A 16,334-nucleotide genomic window follows, 5' to 3' on the forward strand; every position below is an offset into this window, starting at 1 on the left:
TTGACGCCAGCCTCACGATTTCTCCAGGTTTCGGAGAATCACGCCCAAGGTCTTTCAAGAAACTATATTATAGGAGAAATTTTTTTCTTTTCTTTTTGCGTTCTTGGGCTGTGGGCATCGCTGTCTGGGCCAGCATTTGTTTCCCATCCCTAATTGCCCTTGAACTGAGTGGTTTGCTCGGCCATTTCAGTGAGGGGCAGTTAAGAGTCAACAGCATCGCTGTGTGGGTCTGGAGTCATGTGTAGGCCAGACCGGGAAAGGACGGCAGATTTCCTTCCCTGAAGGACATTAGTGAACCAAACGGGTTTTTGCGACAATGGTTTCATCTTTAGACTTTTAATTGCAGATTTTTATTGAATTCAAGTTTTACCATCTGCCATGGTACCCCAGAGCATTACCCTGTGTCTCTGAATTACTAGACCAGCGACAATACAACTTCTGCCATGATCATAGGGCAGACCCAATATATCTCCTACACTGTCCAAACCCACGTCGATATCATCTGAAGGAGGCATGTGGATCAACTGTTGGTGGGGAGAACTATTCTGTCAGAAGCAAAACCCGCAGAAAGTTTCAATCCAACTGTGCTGAGAAACGACCTGGACCTTCCTGAAAAACTGAAAATCAGAACTGATTGGGGGAAACAGCACCTCGATTGCAAATCAAGTCCCAAGTCAATCTCAAATCCAAACGTCATCTCTGGTTAAAACAACCACTGACGACTTTCACATCGAATTAAAGACACTAGAGTTTCCAGTAAGTGCTAAGAAGCAGTGCCAGATGCTCACCGACAAACACAGAGAACGATGATCTTCAAATCATCTGACTTATTGACCGTTGTTGTTTATTGATTGTACGTGATATACTTTTTTATACCTTGTGTTGGGGCAGTTTGATTTAAAGGGGGAGGAAATGTGTATTTATCATGATTTCTTATTATCAGCATTGAAGCTGAATACGACGCATTAGATAATGCATGCATGACATCATCGGAGGTGACGTTATCGGCCGTTTGCGTGGGGAACTGCACAGAGTACGTCTTCAGCTTGTACTGAACACATCTCCTTCATAAAGCTCCTTAGCTCTGTGGCCTCCTACCTCAATTCTGCAAACACCAATACACAAAAGTTAACATGCAGGGTATCTTTGGCATTTCTGCTACATTTTGCAAAACTTGCTGTGAAATTAATAGGGAAATGTTTGCACACCATTATTAATATACAAATTTACCATGTTATTTGTTATTTCCATGTTCTACTCAACTAAGCATAATCACACTGCCATCTCCCTGTCAATACCATTATTCTATAAAATGGCCAGCTCCCATATGGGAAAAAAAATATCGAAGAGGACAATTAGTGATTTGTTTTGGAAGGAAACATGGGTTATATTAAAATGAGGATATTTCAACTTTTGGCATTGTTTGTCACAGTTCCAGCAAGTGAAGGGGGCACTCAGTAGAGTGCATACCTTTGCCACGCTATGTCAAAATTTCAATTACGCAGCTCTTCCTTGAGGCTTTTCCAAGCCTGCTTGATGTTCTATGACTACAAAGATGAAAAAATGTTTTTATTAAGAGCATCCATCTCACTGAGGACGTCTCAGGTCATTCCCCATCCAATAACCTGCTCTGAAAACTCTGCACACATTTTGACAGCTCTGACAAATTTCACCACAAAAGTTGAGTCAATCCACAACATTCTAAACAATCAACAACATGTTAAATGAAACAACACACAACATTCCAAAAAAAAAAATCAATTTCTCCTAATTCCAAATTTAAATGGGTCCTTTAAAAAAATCCATGAACTGGATTAACACCTTTGCTGAAAAGTACGCGGTTCCTTCTTGGGCCAAACCCTATTTGTACACAACGTTTTGTCTAAATCGGTCCATTAATGTTTGAGACATATTGGACGGGATTCTCTCATAATGGGGCTATATCTCCACGCCGGCGTGAAAACCGGCGCCAACGGCTCCGGCGTCAACGGCCCCCGAAAGTGAGGAATTCTCACCTTCCTAGGGGGCTAGGTTGGCGCCGGAGTGTTCCCGCAGCTCCAGCCAGCGCAGAATGGCCTGCGCGAATTCGTGCATGCGCGGAACGGCCGGCGTATTTCCGCACATGCGCGGAATGGCCAGCGTATTTCTGCGCATGCGCAGAACGGCCAATGTATTTCCGCGCATGCACGGGTGTTCCCTTTTCCGTGCCAGCCCCCGGGCAATTTGGCAGAGCCCTACAGGGCCCGATCACGGGTCAGGACACCCCGGGGTTGAATCCCCCCCACCCCACCCCCCCTCCAGGATGGCCCTCGCACACTCACCTTCCAGGTCCCGCCGTGTGGGAGATGAGGAATCCACACCGGCGGGTCTCGGCCAAACTCGTCGGCCACTTGGCCCTTCGGGGCGCGGTGAATCATCATTGTCAATGGCTCCCGACCGCCGCGGCGGGAATCCTGCGGGCGCCTGGAAAACGTCACCGGAGAATGGGTAAGCCGGCACCCTCACACCCCCCCGGGATTCTCCGACCCGGCCATTCAAACAGTGTCACAGCAAAAATCACAACCTCCACCACTGAGCACTAAACACCATTTTCAGGATATTATGTTGAATTCCAATCTCAATGAGATCGACAAAGATGTCACAATTCTGGACAGAAAAATTCTGAATTGATGTAATCATTGGCCGAGATTCTCTGTTCAAGAGACTATGGCGGGAATCTCTACTTGCCGACGCCATAATCGCATTCGGCGATCGGGCGGAGAACCCTTTTGATGCCGAAATCGGGGGTGTTTTCGGTGCTGCGCCCCCTCCAAAACGGCATCATCAGTGAGTATGCCACACCCCTTTGGGACGGCCTTGTGACGTCACCTGAAGGCCCTCCCCCGATGCTCCCCTCCTGATGGACCGACTTCGCGACTGCGTGGATCACTTGTGCTCTCAGTTTTCGTCAACCTCTGGTGGTGATTATGGACTGTGGCCAGCGCTGCCACTGATGGGGGGGGGGCGATCGCTGGCTGGGGGGGGGGGGGCTTCGGCGGGTGTTGGGAGTTGGTTCGGGGGTGGCAAGGGAGGTTACAGTGGGGGTACTATCTGACAGGTCGGGTCCGCAGGCGGCATGACCGCTCTGCAGCGCCGTCATGCGCGGCCATGAACCCAGCAATTCCCTGGCCATTTCTGTCAGGAACGCTGGAGGGTTTACGTGGCGCAGCTGCTAGCCCGGGTGGGAGGGGTCTTTGATTATGCTGCTCACTTTCCCAAGGCAGGGGGAGGAGTAGACAGAGTCAATGGATGGGAGGCAGGTTCACATGAAACACTGGGCTGTGTTCACAACTCTCTGTAGTTTCCAACGCCTTGGGCTGAGCAGTTGCCATACCAGGCTGTGATGCAGCCAGATAGGACGCTTTCTATGGTGCATCTGTAAAAATTAGTAAGAGTCGATGTGAACATGCCAAATTTCCTTACTTTCCTGTTGTGCTTTCTGGGTCACAGCGTCGGCATGAGTGGACCAGGACAGATTGTTAGCGATGTGCACATCTAGGAATTTGAAGCTGTCAACCATCTCCACCTCAGCACTATTGGTGCAGACAGGGGTGTGTATGAATACTTCACTTCCTTAAGTCGATGACCAACACCTTGGTTTTGCTACCATTGAGGGGAGATTGTTGTCGTTGCACCATGCCACTAGGTTCTCTATCTCCCTCCTGTATTCTAACTCATTGTTATTTGAGATCCACCATGGTTGTGTCATCAGCAAACTTGTAGATGGATTTGGAGCTGGATTTTGCCACACAGTCTTGTGTGTACAGGGAGTACAGTAGGGGGCTAAGTACACAGCCTTGCGGTGCACCAGTGTTGAGGACTATTCTGGAGGAAATATCAGTTGTTTATCCTGACTGATTGTGGTCTAAGGGTCAGGAAGTCGAGGATCCAGTTGCAGAGGGAGGAGCCAACCAAGTCCTAGGTTTTGAAGTTTGGATATGAGTTTGGCTGGCATTATGATGTTGAAGGTGGAGCTGTAGTCAATGAACAAGAGTCTGACGTAGGAGTCTTTGTTGTCGAGGTGCTCCAGGGATGAGTGCAAGGCCAGGGAGATGGCGTCTGCTGTGGACTGATTATGGCGATATGCGAATTGCAGTGGATCAAGGCATTCTGGGAGTATGGAGTTGATGTGTCTCATGACCAACCTCTCAAAGCACTTCATAATGCTAGATGTCAAGGAAACTTCCGGTGACGGCAGGTGAGAGGCAGCCGCACACTGGAGGGCTCCCACTCGGGAATGGAAATTTTGGAGTTTTAACGCCCGGTCCTGGAGGCAACGGAGTTTGAAAAGGCTGCAAGAAGGCACAGGGAGGAAAAATGTCCAAGTTTGGGAGAAAAAGGGCCGTGAAAAAGGGGGTTAATGAAAGTCCGGCGGTGAGTGGAAAAGTCAGCACAGGAACTGTAAGGAAAGCGGAGGCTGGAGCACCAGGGGAGGCCGCAGCAGAAGAAATGACCAAGGTGGAATTTGAAAAACAGTTCACAAAACACATGGAAACAATGAAGAAGGAGATGGGGGCGGTATTGAAAGTGCTGGTGGAGGAGGCGATTGCCCTGGTGAGGGCAGCGGTATCAAGCACAGTGGTGGAGGTGTGGGAGCAAGGTGAGACACTGAAGGAAGTGGAAGAGGTATTATTGCAGCACAGTGATCAATTCACCTCGATGGGGAAGGGGTTGCAGAAGGTGATAGAGACCAAAAAGGGTCTGCGAGACAAAATAGAAGACCTGGAAAACAGATCCAGGCAACAGAATCTGAGGATCGTGGGTCTGCCCGAAGGGGTGGAAGGTCCGAGGCCAATGGAGTATTTTGCCACAATGTTGGTGAAGCAATTGGGGGAGGGGGACGATCCCTCCCGGTACGAACTGGATCGGGCTCATCGGTCCTGGAGGCCTATACCAAAGGCAAGTCAGCCGCCAAGAGTAATAACTGTTTCCGTAGGTACAGCGGGAAGGAGAAAGTCCTGTGCTGGGCAAAGCAGAAGTGGGTGGTGTAGTGGACTGGAGCTGGTATACACATATATCAGGACTTTACGGTGGAGCTGGCGAGGAGGCGGGCTGCCTTCAGCCGGGTGAAGAAGGCACTGTACATCAGCAAGGTGCAGTGCAGGATAGTATATCCAGCTAAGTTGAGGGTGACCTACAAATCCAAGGACTTTTATTTTGGGACGGTGGAAGCAGCGGAGGAGTTTGCAAAGGCAGAAGGACTGTGGTAGAATTGAGAAATGGTCATGTACCGATGTAGCCTCATGTAACTGTATTTTTTCACTGCGTGCTGGTATATGTACTATACGAGTCAACGCTGTACATATTTGGACAATGGAAGAGAAGGGACTTTCATTTGCAATGATGGTTCTTTGGGGCTTGGGTGTGTATGCGGGGGTTGTGTGCAAAAGGGGATTTCTTGATTTTCCTGGGACCGGACAGGGGGAAGGAGACCCGGGCGGGAGCCACCACGCTGGCCGGTTTAAGCCGGCCAGTGAACGGGAGTGAGGTGGGGGGGAGGGGCTGCGGCCATCAGAACCTGGTAGAACACGTTTTGGTGAGTCCAGCCGGGGTGACAAGTTGTGGGGAGGACCTGAGGTTGGGGGAAGGAGTTTACAAGAGGAAGTGGAGGGGAGGAGTCTGGGGGGGTGGGGGAGGTGCCTACAATTCATGGGTGTCATTTACAGTACTCTTTCGGGGTTTGGATGGCATTGAATATTAGTGGGGATGGGGGGGGGGGGGGGGGGGGGGGGGGGTTTGGACCGTATACGTCAATGGTGACCATAGGTTATTCCTGATTCCTTTCTTTTTTTCCTTGTTTCCTACTTGGAAGGGTTTGTTTTATTTGATGCTTATATTGTCAGGCGGGCCGTTGTTTGGGGTGGTGAGAGAATGGAATCGTTGTTGTTAATAAGGGGATTGACATTGTATTCGTTACCGTTTATTGTTTGTTGGTGGTGTGTAAACTCTGAAGAAAATGTGAAAATGGAGAATAAAATAAAAATTTAAAAAATGATACGGTAGATGTCAAGGCCACCAGACAGTAGTCATGAGGCATGTTGCCTGGTACTTCTTTGGCACTGGTATGACAGCGATCTTCTTGAAACAGCTGGGAACCTCAGAAAAGAGTAGAGAGAGGTTGATGGGGGTCTCAGATGGGGTCCACCTATTCAGGCAGTCTTGGGGGGGTCCCTTTATTCAGAGGGTCTCTCTACCTAGAGGGTCTCTGTAAGGGGGTCTCCCTATCTAGGGGTTCTCTGGGGGTGTCTCCCGGTTTAGATGGGCCTCTGGGGGGGGGGGGGGGGGGTTGGATAGGGGTGGGGTGGACAGGTCATCCACTGTGGGGTGAGTGAACTTTGGTAACATCTCCCTTAAGGGGTTACCCCCTTGGCCCAGGGCAAGGTCCACTACATAAGGGCCACTCGGTAAATACCAGTAGTCATCCGCGTCCACGTGACTCCTGGCCCAGTGGACTGGAGAATTGCGAGGGCCCGAGACTCTGGTGCCGGGCCCGCTAAGTGGATGCAATGGGTCATTCGGATCCATTTGCATCCATTGGTATCCTACCACTGGCGTCTGGGCACGAACTCCAAACCTGCTGCCAGCGGGGTAGGCCGGAGCATAGCAGCCAGGTCGATACCCGATGCAAACCTCGGTCTCGGCTGGACGCCTGATCGTGAGTCAAGGGGCGGAGAATCCAGGCTATTGAAGTTTAATAAGAAGTAATTCAGAGATTAGAACAAATATGAAATACTGTGAAATCTGCAAATATTAATTAAAAACAGAAAATCCTGGAAGCTCTCAAAAGGTCAAGTAGAATCTGTGGAGATCTTAGGAGGCATAAACAGGGATAATGTTTCCGATCAATCTTTCATCACTGACCTCAAATATGAGGCCAGATCTTTAAATGGCAAGTTGGGTCTGAAATTCCTGCCTCCACTCTGGGTGTCTGAAATTTTCATGAGGGCTGGGGAAGCATGGGCCTGCTTAGTCAAATTAAGCTCATTAAGGAGCTTGTTAAAACTCTGATTTACTCTACCTGGTTTTAAATTTTGTGGAGACAGCCGGTGTTCTGGAGCTGTCTGCTTCATGTCTAGCTGAAGGCAGGTAACGAACCATGTCAGGGAGTGAAGAAAAACGGTGCAGGCGGGTCTAAAGGCCGATCAGAGCTGAAAGGGCAAACCCTTTTAAAGGAAAAGTGGCAACAACCCATTACAAGTCAGAAGAAGAGTCAGCATTAAGAACTTCGGCATGCCTGGGCATCGGAACAGTAGATAAAACTTTTATGACTTCACCTAAGCAAGGAAGATTGCTGCTGGAAATGGATATGGCACCTTCTGGGGCTGGTTTAGCATTGGGCTAAATCGCTGGCTTTTAAAGCAGACCAAGGCAGGCCAGAAGCATTGTTCAATTCCCATATCATCCCCCCCGAACAGGTGCCGGAATGTGGCGACTAGGGGCTTTTCACAGTAACTTCATTGAAGCCTACTTGTGACAATAAGCGATTTTCATTTCATTCATTTTGTCATTTCATAAATCAAGGTTCTGAGATGAGAAGCAGCAGCCTGCACAAGAATACAGCCCTGTGCATTTGGAGACCTGTAGAGTGGTGGCCAACAATGTCCTCCAGTGACTTCTGGTGGCGACTATGAAGTGAACGGTCACACATTTGGCAGCTCCGCTCATAGTGGTCTTTGTGCGGCTTTTAAGCCGGATTGTTGCAGGAAATATGTAGAGAAAGGGTGTAGAAGCAAGGACCAAAGGGACCCCCAGTTTATGGAGCTGCGGCCCAGAAGTCATCGGAAAAGAATGAACCAGGCGGTGGTGGCAAATGACTAGCGGACAAGGCGAGTGGGGATGGCCATCGAACAGGGTCGGACCCCGTCAGCTCAGTGGTCGATGGACCAGTTGGTGAGCTTCTTAAATGAGAAGTTCACCCAACAATGGAAGGAGAGTGCGGAGGACCTGGCCTGGGCGGTGGACTCGATCAAGTCAGTGGTTGACCGCGTAGAGATGGAACTGGCGACCCAGGGTCAGGCGATCCAGAGGTTGGAGGAGCTGGTGGCACAGATTGAGATGCTGCAGGACCAGCAGAAGCGATTGTTGGAGAAAGCGGAGGACCTGGAAAATCGTTCTCAGAGGCAGACCATTCGGATTGCGAGTCTGCTGGAGAGAATCGAAGGATCGGACACTGGTGCGTATGTGGGGAAGATGGTGGAGAAGCTGCTTGGGGAAGGTGCGTTTGATTGACTGCTGGAGGTGGATCGGGCCCACAGGGTGCTGATGCGGAAGCCCCAGGGGGGTGAGTCACCAAGGGCGATGGGGGTGCGATTGCATCGGTTCCTGGACAAGGAGTGCATTATGAGGTGGGCCAGGCAGACGAGGCGATGTACGTGGGAGGATGTCGAGATCCGGATGTATCAAGACCTGGGGGCAGAGCTCGCAAAAAGGAGGACGAGCTTTAATAAGGTCAAGCCGGCCCTGTACAAAAAGGGCATAAAGTTCAGACTACTGTACCCAGCCTGGCTATGGGTGACCTATGGGGGCTGGGAGTGGTACTTTGCCTCGTCGGAGGAGGCAGCGGATTTCATGAAGGAGAATAGACTGACTGGTGAAGGGAGAGCTTGAAGTTTGACTGAGGGGATCTGAATTATGTTTTGTAAAACTTTGGATCTGTGTTGTTTGCAGGGCCAGCCCAAGGCACCGGCAACTCGGGCAGTCACCCGGGGCGCCATGTGCTGGGGGCGCCAGAGACCCAGGTCCCGCGCATGCGCAGTTGGGCTGGTGCCAACCAGCGCATGCGCGGTGGCCGCCCTCACCCAGGGCGGCCCCCCCGCCCCCCTCTCGGCCCCCCCCGCCCCCCCCCCCGCCCCCCTCTCGGCCCCCCCGCCCCCCCTCGACCCCCTCTCGGCCCCGCCCCCCGGCCGCCCCCCCCCCCCCCCCCCCCCCCCACCCCGAAGGGCGGCGAAGTTCAGCTTGCCCGGGGCGCCAGCAACCCTAGGGCCGGCGCTGGTTGTTTGGGCATATCTTGGGGATTTTGCTTGTTCCTTGCTGGGTTTTTTTCAGTTTGGTTTGGGGTTAGGCTGGTATACAGTCATTTGTAACGGGAGGATGGGTGGGCCTGTGTGCTCGGAACTTGGAAGGGATTGTTTGTTTGCTTTTGCTTCTTGCCTTTGTTTCGACTGTTTGCACTAAGTGCGGGGGGAGGGGACCAGCGGGGGTGGGGGGGGGGGGGGGGTGGTAAGATGGTAGGCGCCATGGGTGGGAGCTACCATGGGATGGCTAGTTCACGGTAGCAAAGTTGGGGGGTGAGCTGAAGACCCATTTGGGGGGGAGTAGACAGCTGACGGGGAGGGGACTTTCAAGGTGGAGGAGGGTTGATGGCGGTAGTTGCCCGAGGACGGGCCAGGGGAGAGGCAGGACTGGCCGAGGTGAGGTTATGGTTTATCGGCAGGGGGGATAACCAGGCTGGTCACGTGCAACGTTTGGGGACTGAATGGGCCGGTGAAAAGGCCCGTGTGTTCGCGCACTTGAGGCAGCTAAAGGCGGATGTGGCCATGTTGCAGGAGACACATTTGAAGGTGGGGGATCAGATTAGGTTGAGGAAGGGATGGGTTGGGTAGGTGTTTCATTCGGGATTAGACTTTAAAACGAGGGGCATGGCAATCCTGGTCAATAAACGGGTGGCGTTCGAGGTGGGGAAGATAGAGGCAAACCCCAAACTGAGATGATGTTGAGTTTGTCAGATGGGTGCTGGGGAAGATCCCGGACCTGGATTCATATCGACTGATTATGGGGGGAGATCTCAACACGGTCCTGGATCCGAGGCTGGATCGGTCGAGTTCCAGGTCTGGGAAGGTATCAACTGTGGCAAAGGAGCTGCGTGGGATTATGGAGTGCATGGCAGGGGTGGATCCGTGGAGATTTGGGAGGCCAAGGAGTAAGGAGTTTTCATTCTACTCCCATGTACACAAGGTATATTCTCGGAAAGACTCTTTTGTACTGGGCAAAACGCTACTGGCTGAGGTGGTGGATGTTGAATATTCAGCAATTGTGGTCTCAGACCACGCCTCGCACTGGGCAGACCTGCAAGTCAACAAAGGAAAGGCCCAGCGGCCGCAGTGGAGGTTGGATGTGGGGATGTGCGTGGGCCTAGTGGTCGAGAGAGCAGCAGGAGTTCCTAAGTAGGTGCTTTGCCGAGCTGAAGACGGAGATGCTGGCCCCTATGTAGGCCTCTATGGAAAGGATAGTGGAGACTCAGAAGGTGCAGGAGAAGGCGTTCAAAGAGGTGGAGAGAAAGGTATCTGACAACAAGGATGAGATCCTGGGCCTGGCGGTCAGGGTGGAGGCGCATGAGGCCCTGCACAAGAGATGGCAGGAGAGACTGGATGACCTTGAATATAGGTCCAGGAGACCAAACCTGCAAATTCTGGGCCTCCCTGAAGGTGTGGAGGGGGGCGGACGCGAGCGCATTTGTGACTACAATGCTGGGGTCGCTGATGGGCGCGGGGGCCTTCCCGCGGCCCTTGGAATTGGATGGAGTGCACAGAGTCCTCGCGAGGAAGCCTAGGGCGAACAAACCACCGGGAGCGATGGTGATGAGATTCCATCGCTTCACAGACAGGGAGCGTGTCTTGCGTTGGGCAAAGAAGGAGTGGAGCAGTAAGTGGGAGAACTGCGAGATTCGTATATACCAGGACCTGGGACCTGAATTGACTAAGAGGCGTGCGGGATTCAACCGGGCTAAGGCGGTCCTCCACAACAAAGGGGTGAAGTTCGGGCTGCTGCATCCGGCAAGGCTTTGGGTAACATACCAGGACAGGCACCACAACTTCGATACTCTGGACGAGGCGTGGACATTTATTAAGCGTGAAAAGCTGGACTCGAACTAATGGACGTGGGTGAAACGTCCTGGTGGGGACGTGTAACTGGGTGTTGGCCTAATGTAAGATTAGTAGCAGAATTTAAGTTGTTCGCTTTTCCTTTTTTTTGGGGGGGGGGGGTTCTTTTATGCAGGGGGTAGGGTAACGCCCGGGATGTGTTTCTTGTTTCACGGGAAGAATTTGGGTGGCTCTCGCTCTCTGACCCGGTGGGGGAGGGGAGGTTGGGGGCCCAAAGGAGGAAACAACAGTTAGATTGGGGATAGAGGCGGGAGCGGCCGGGGTCAGCATGGGTCACCTGACTTACGGAAGCGTTATGGGGGGGAAATCAGTGCTAAGCGGGTGCTTGGCACGTGGGATTGGGATGGGGGGGGGGGGGGGGGGGATGGGGTGCTTCTTTGCTGACTGAAGGGGAGCCAACTTTTGGGTACAGATGGAAAGTCGGGTTGGGGAGCCTCCGGCGGGAGGGCTGGAGCGAGCCGGGGGGCGCGGGCGCATGGCTGGCCGAAAAAGGGAGATGCTAGTCAGCGGGGGGGGGGGGGGGGGGGGGGGAGACAACCCCCCCGTCCAGGCTGATCACATGGAATGTGAGGGGTCTGAACGGGCCGGTCAAGAGGGCCCGCGTCTTCTTGCACTTAAAGGGATTAAAGATGGTCGTGGTCATGCTACAGGAGACGCACTTAAAATTCGCTGACCAAATGAGGTTGAGGAAGGGATGGGTGGGCCAGGTGTTCCACTCAGGGCTGGACTTGAAGACCAGAGAGGCAACAATTCTGGTTAGCGAATGGGTGGCATTCGAGGCCGTGAGTATTGTGGCGGACAAAGGGGGGGTGGGGGGGGGGGGGGGGGGGGGGGGAGGTACATTATGGTGAGTGGCAAGCTGCAGGGGGTCCGGGTGGTGTTATTGAATGTCTATGTCCCGAACTGGGACGACATGGAATTCATGAGGCGTATGCTGGGTAAAATCCCGGATTTGGAATCAAGTAATTTGATCATGGGGGGGGACTTCAACACAGTCCTGGATCCGGCATTGGACCGGTCTAAGTCCAGGTCGGGAAAGAGACCGGCAGCGGCCAGTGCTCTGGGGGAGTTCATGGATCAGATGGGGGGGCGTGGACCTGTGGAGATTCGCGCGGCCAAGGGCAAAGGAGTTCTCTTTTCTCTCCCTTTCACAAAGTGTACTCTCGGATTGACTTTTTTGTGTTGAGCAGGGCGTTAATCCCAAGGGTGGAGGGGGTCGAGTATTCAGCCATTGCGGTCTCAGACCATGCCCCGCACTGGGTGGACTTGCGACTAGGGGTGGAGGGAGGGCAGCGCCCTCTCTGGAGACTAGATGTGGGACTGCTAGCGGATGAAGAGGTGTGCGGGCGGATAAGGAGGAGCATCCAAAACTATGTGACAACAAACGATACAGGGGAGGTAACAGCAACAACGGTCTGGGAGGCTATAAAGGCAGTTGTCAGAGGGGAGTTAATCTCTATTAGGTCCCATAGAGAGAAGAGGGAGAGGGCGGAGAGGGAGAGCCTGGTGGGAGAGATACTCAGAATTGACAGGGGGTACGCGGAGACCCCCGAGGAGGGGCTGCTAAAGGAGCGGCGGAGACTGCAGGCGGAGTTTGATCTGCTGACCACTGGGAATGCGGAGGCACAGCTGAGGAAGGTGAAAGGGACAGTCTATGAGTATGGGGAGAAAGCAAGTAGGATGCTGGAGCGCCAACTTCACAGGAGAGAGGCGGCCAGTGAGATTGGGGAAGTTAGGGATAAGGCAGGTAACACGGTCTTGGGCCCAGAGAAGATCAACAAAGTCTTCAAGGAGTTTTATTGTAAACTGTACGAGTCTGAGTCCCCAATTATGGAACAATTGAGGTTCCCAAGGGTGGACGAGGACCTGGTGGAGGGACTGGGGGCCCTGATTGAGTTGGAGGAGATAGTTAAGGGCCTAGAAAGTATGCAGTTGGGCAAGGCCCCGGGACCGGACGGCTTCCCTGTAGAATTTTACAAGAAATTCTCGGAGCTGCTGAGCCCACTCTTGCTAAGAGCCTTTAACGAGGCTAAGGAGAGAGGAACCCTCCCCCCGATGATGTCGCCGGCTTCTATCTCGCTCATCCTGAAGAGGGAGAGGGATCCACTTCAATGTGGGTCCAACAGGCCGCTATCGCTCTTGAACGTGGATGCCAAACTAGGCTAAAATTCTGGCTACTAGAATAGAGGACTGTGTCCCGGGAGTGATTGATGAGGATCAGAAGGGTTTCGTCAAGGGCATGCAATTGAACGCAAATGTGAGGAGGCTCCTAAACATTACCATGATGCCCTCAGAAGGAGGGGATACAGAAGTAGTGGCTGCAATGGATGCAGAGAAAGCCTTTGACCGGTTGCAATGGGAGTACCTGTGGGAAGTGTTGGGTAGATTTGGATTTGGTAGGGTGGGTCAAGCTACTATATCAGGGATTCATAGGGTGGGTCAAGCTACTGTATCAGGCCCCCGTAGCAAGTGTATCCACGAACTGGCTGAGGTCGGAGTATTTTAGGCTGCACTGAGGGACGAGGCAGGTGTGCCTCCTCTGCCCGCGACTATTTGCACTGGCAATTGAGCCGTTGGCCATAGTGCTGAGGACTTCAAGGAACTGGAGGGGGCGGAGGAGCACCAGGTTTCGCTTTACGCAGATGACCTGATATTGTATATTTCGGACCCGCTAGAGGGGATGGGGGAGGTCATGCGGATCCTAAGAGACTTTGGGAGCTTCTTGGGGTACAAGTTGAACATGGGGAAAAGTGAGCAGCTTGTAATCCACGCTAGGGGTCAGGAGAGACTGGGGGAGCTCTGCTCAAGATGGTGGAGAGGAGCTTTCGCTACCTAGGAATACAGGTGGCCAGGGACTGGGATGCCCTACATAGGCTCAAACTGTCTCGGCTTGTAAAGCAGATTGAGGAAGACTTTAAAAGTTGGGACATGCTCCCGCTTTCCCTGGCTGGAAGGTGCAGACTGTGAAACTGACGGTCCTCCCCAGATTCCGGTTCGTTTTCCAGTGCCGTCCCATCTTTATCCCCAAATCCTTCTTCAAGCGGGTGAACAAGATTATCACGGGATTTGTGTGGACCCGATTCGGAATAACCATAGATCTGTTCCAGGCAAGATAGACAGGGAGTGGAGGTTTCAAAGCTGGCACAGAGCAGGCATTAAAAGGATGGGGAACCTGTTCATAGATGGGACTTTCCCTAGCTTGAATGCGCTGGAGGAGAAATTCAGCCTGCCCCCTGGAAACGCCGTCAGATACCTCCAAGTCCACGACTTTCTCAAAAAACAGGTGGGGACATTTCCGTTGCTACCCCCTCGTAGGATTCAGGACAGGGTGATGTCTGGCATCTGGGTAGGAGCGGGGAAGGTGTCAGACAACTACCAAGAACTGCAGGAGGCGGAGGAAGCCCCAGTGGAGGAACTGAAGGGTAAGTGGGAGGAGGAGTTGGGTGAGGAGCTAGATGAGAGCCTGTGGGCTGATGCTCTAGGCAGGGTTAATTCCTCCTCACCATGTGCCAGGCTCAGCTTAATTCAGTTTAAGGTGGTACATCGGGCACACATGACGACGGCGAGAATGAGCAAGTTCTTTGGGGTGAAGGACAGGTGTGCGAGATGTTCAGGGAGTCCAGCGAACCATGTCCATATGTTTTGGGCATGCCCGGTGCATAAAGAATTCTGGCAGGGCTTTGCGAGGGCTCTATGTCCAGGATTTTTGACACAAGGGTGAAGCCGAGTCCAGGACTAGCAATCTTTGAGGTGTCAGAGGATCCGGGAGTGCAGGGGACGAAAGAGGCCGAGGTTTTGGCCTTTGCCTCCCTGGAGACGGATCTTGTTAATGTGGAGGGACTCGAAACCCCCGAGCGTGGAGACCTGGGTTAGTAACATGGCTGGGTTTCTCAGCCTGGAGCGAATAAAGTTTACATTGAGAGGGTCCATGCTGGGGTTCTCCCGACGGTGGCAACCGTTTCTTGACTTTCTAGTAGAGCATTAAAATGTCAGCAGCAGCAGCAACTGGGGGGGGGGGGGGGGGGGGGGGGCTTAGGTGGGGAACTGTTTATTTAATGTATATTCTCTTTTTGTATAATGATAACTGCCACCTAATTTTGTTAAATATTTTCCTTTTATTTTTCTGTTATTGGTTATGTAAAAATTCTGTTTGAAAAAAGCTTTAATAAAAACAAATTTAAAAAACAAAATAGACGGGTTGGGGGCGATGCAATCGGTTAAGGCCCCGGGACCTGATGGCTACACGGTTGAGTTTTATAAAAAGTTTTCCGGGTTGCGAGGGCCGCTCCTGGTAAAGGCTTTTAATGAGTCCATGGAGTGCTCCCCGCAAAAGTTATCGCAGGCATTGATCTCCCTTGTTTTGAAGCGGGATAAGGATCCAGAGAGTTGTGGGTCGTATAGACCAATCTCCCTGTTGAATGTGGATGCTAAATTGCTGGCAAAGATCTTGGCCATGCGCATAGAGGATGGTGTCCCGGAGGTAATAGAGGACCAGACGGGATTTATGAAGGGACGACACCTGATATCCAATATTAGATGGCTCCTAAATGTGATAATGGTGCCTGCGGAGGGGCGCGAGGCCGAGGTGGCGGTGGCCATGGATGCAAAAAAGGCTTTTGATCAGGTGGAGTGGAGGTACCTGTGGAAGTCCTGGGAAGATCAGGTTCGAGCAGGGATTCATGGATTGGGTCGGTTGCTTTATCAGGCACCTGTGGCGAATGTAAGGACCAACCGGGTCCTGTCAGAGTACTTTAGTCTCTGCAGGGTGACAAGGCAGGGGTGCCCACTCTCCCCACCACTGTTTACCCTGGCCATAGAGCCTTTGGCAATGGCGCTGAGGGCATCGAACATTTGGCGGGGAATAGTGAGGTGGGGGGGTGGATCATAGGGTCACGTTCTATGCAGACGATTTGCTCCTGCGTATAACAGACCCGTTGGGGGAGATTGCAGGAATTATGGGAATACTGGAGGAATTTGGCTGGTTCTTAGATTACAAACTAAACATGAGCAAGAGTGAGGTTTTCGCGATCCAGGCAAGGGGACAGGGGAGGAGACTGAGGAAGATGCCGTTCAAAGTGGTGAGAAGGAGTTTTAGGTAGCTGGAGATTCAGGTGGCAAGAGACTGGGGTCAGCTTCATAAACTAAATTTGGGCCGTGCAAATGAAAGGGGACTTCCGCAGGTGGGACGTGCTCCCGCTGTCATTGGCAGGGAGGGTACAGACTGTGAAAATGACAGGTAAAATGACAGTCCTCCCGAGATTGCTGTTTGTGTTTCAGTGTCTCCCAATCTTTATCCCCAAGGCATTTTGTAGGAAAATGAACGCGGGTTTTATACGGGCTGGGAAAGCCCTGAGGGTGAAGAAGGTCCTTCTTGAGCCGGGGCGCGGGAGGGAGGCTTGGCCCTTCCGAACTTTA

At 52.4% G+C, this 16,334-nt stretch overlaps 1 protein-coding gene across 1 annotated transcript in view; it reads right to left on the reverse strand.

Annotated features, from left to right (window-relative positions):
* Positions 1–16,334, reverse strand: part of plcl1 (phospholipase C like 1) — a 619,768-nt gene that overhangs the window by 333,238 nt on the left and 270,196 nt on the right.

This window comes from Scyliorhinus canicula, chromosome 2 (genome assembly GCF_902713615.1).
Source record: "Scyliorhinus canicula chromosome 2, sScyCan1.1, whole genome shotgun sequence".
Classification (NCBI taxonomy): domain Eukaryota; kingdom Metazoa; phylum Chordata; class Chondrichthyes; order Carcharhiniformes; family Scyliorhinidae; genus Scyliorhinus; species Scyliorhinus canicula.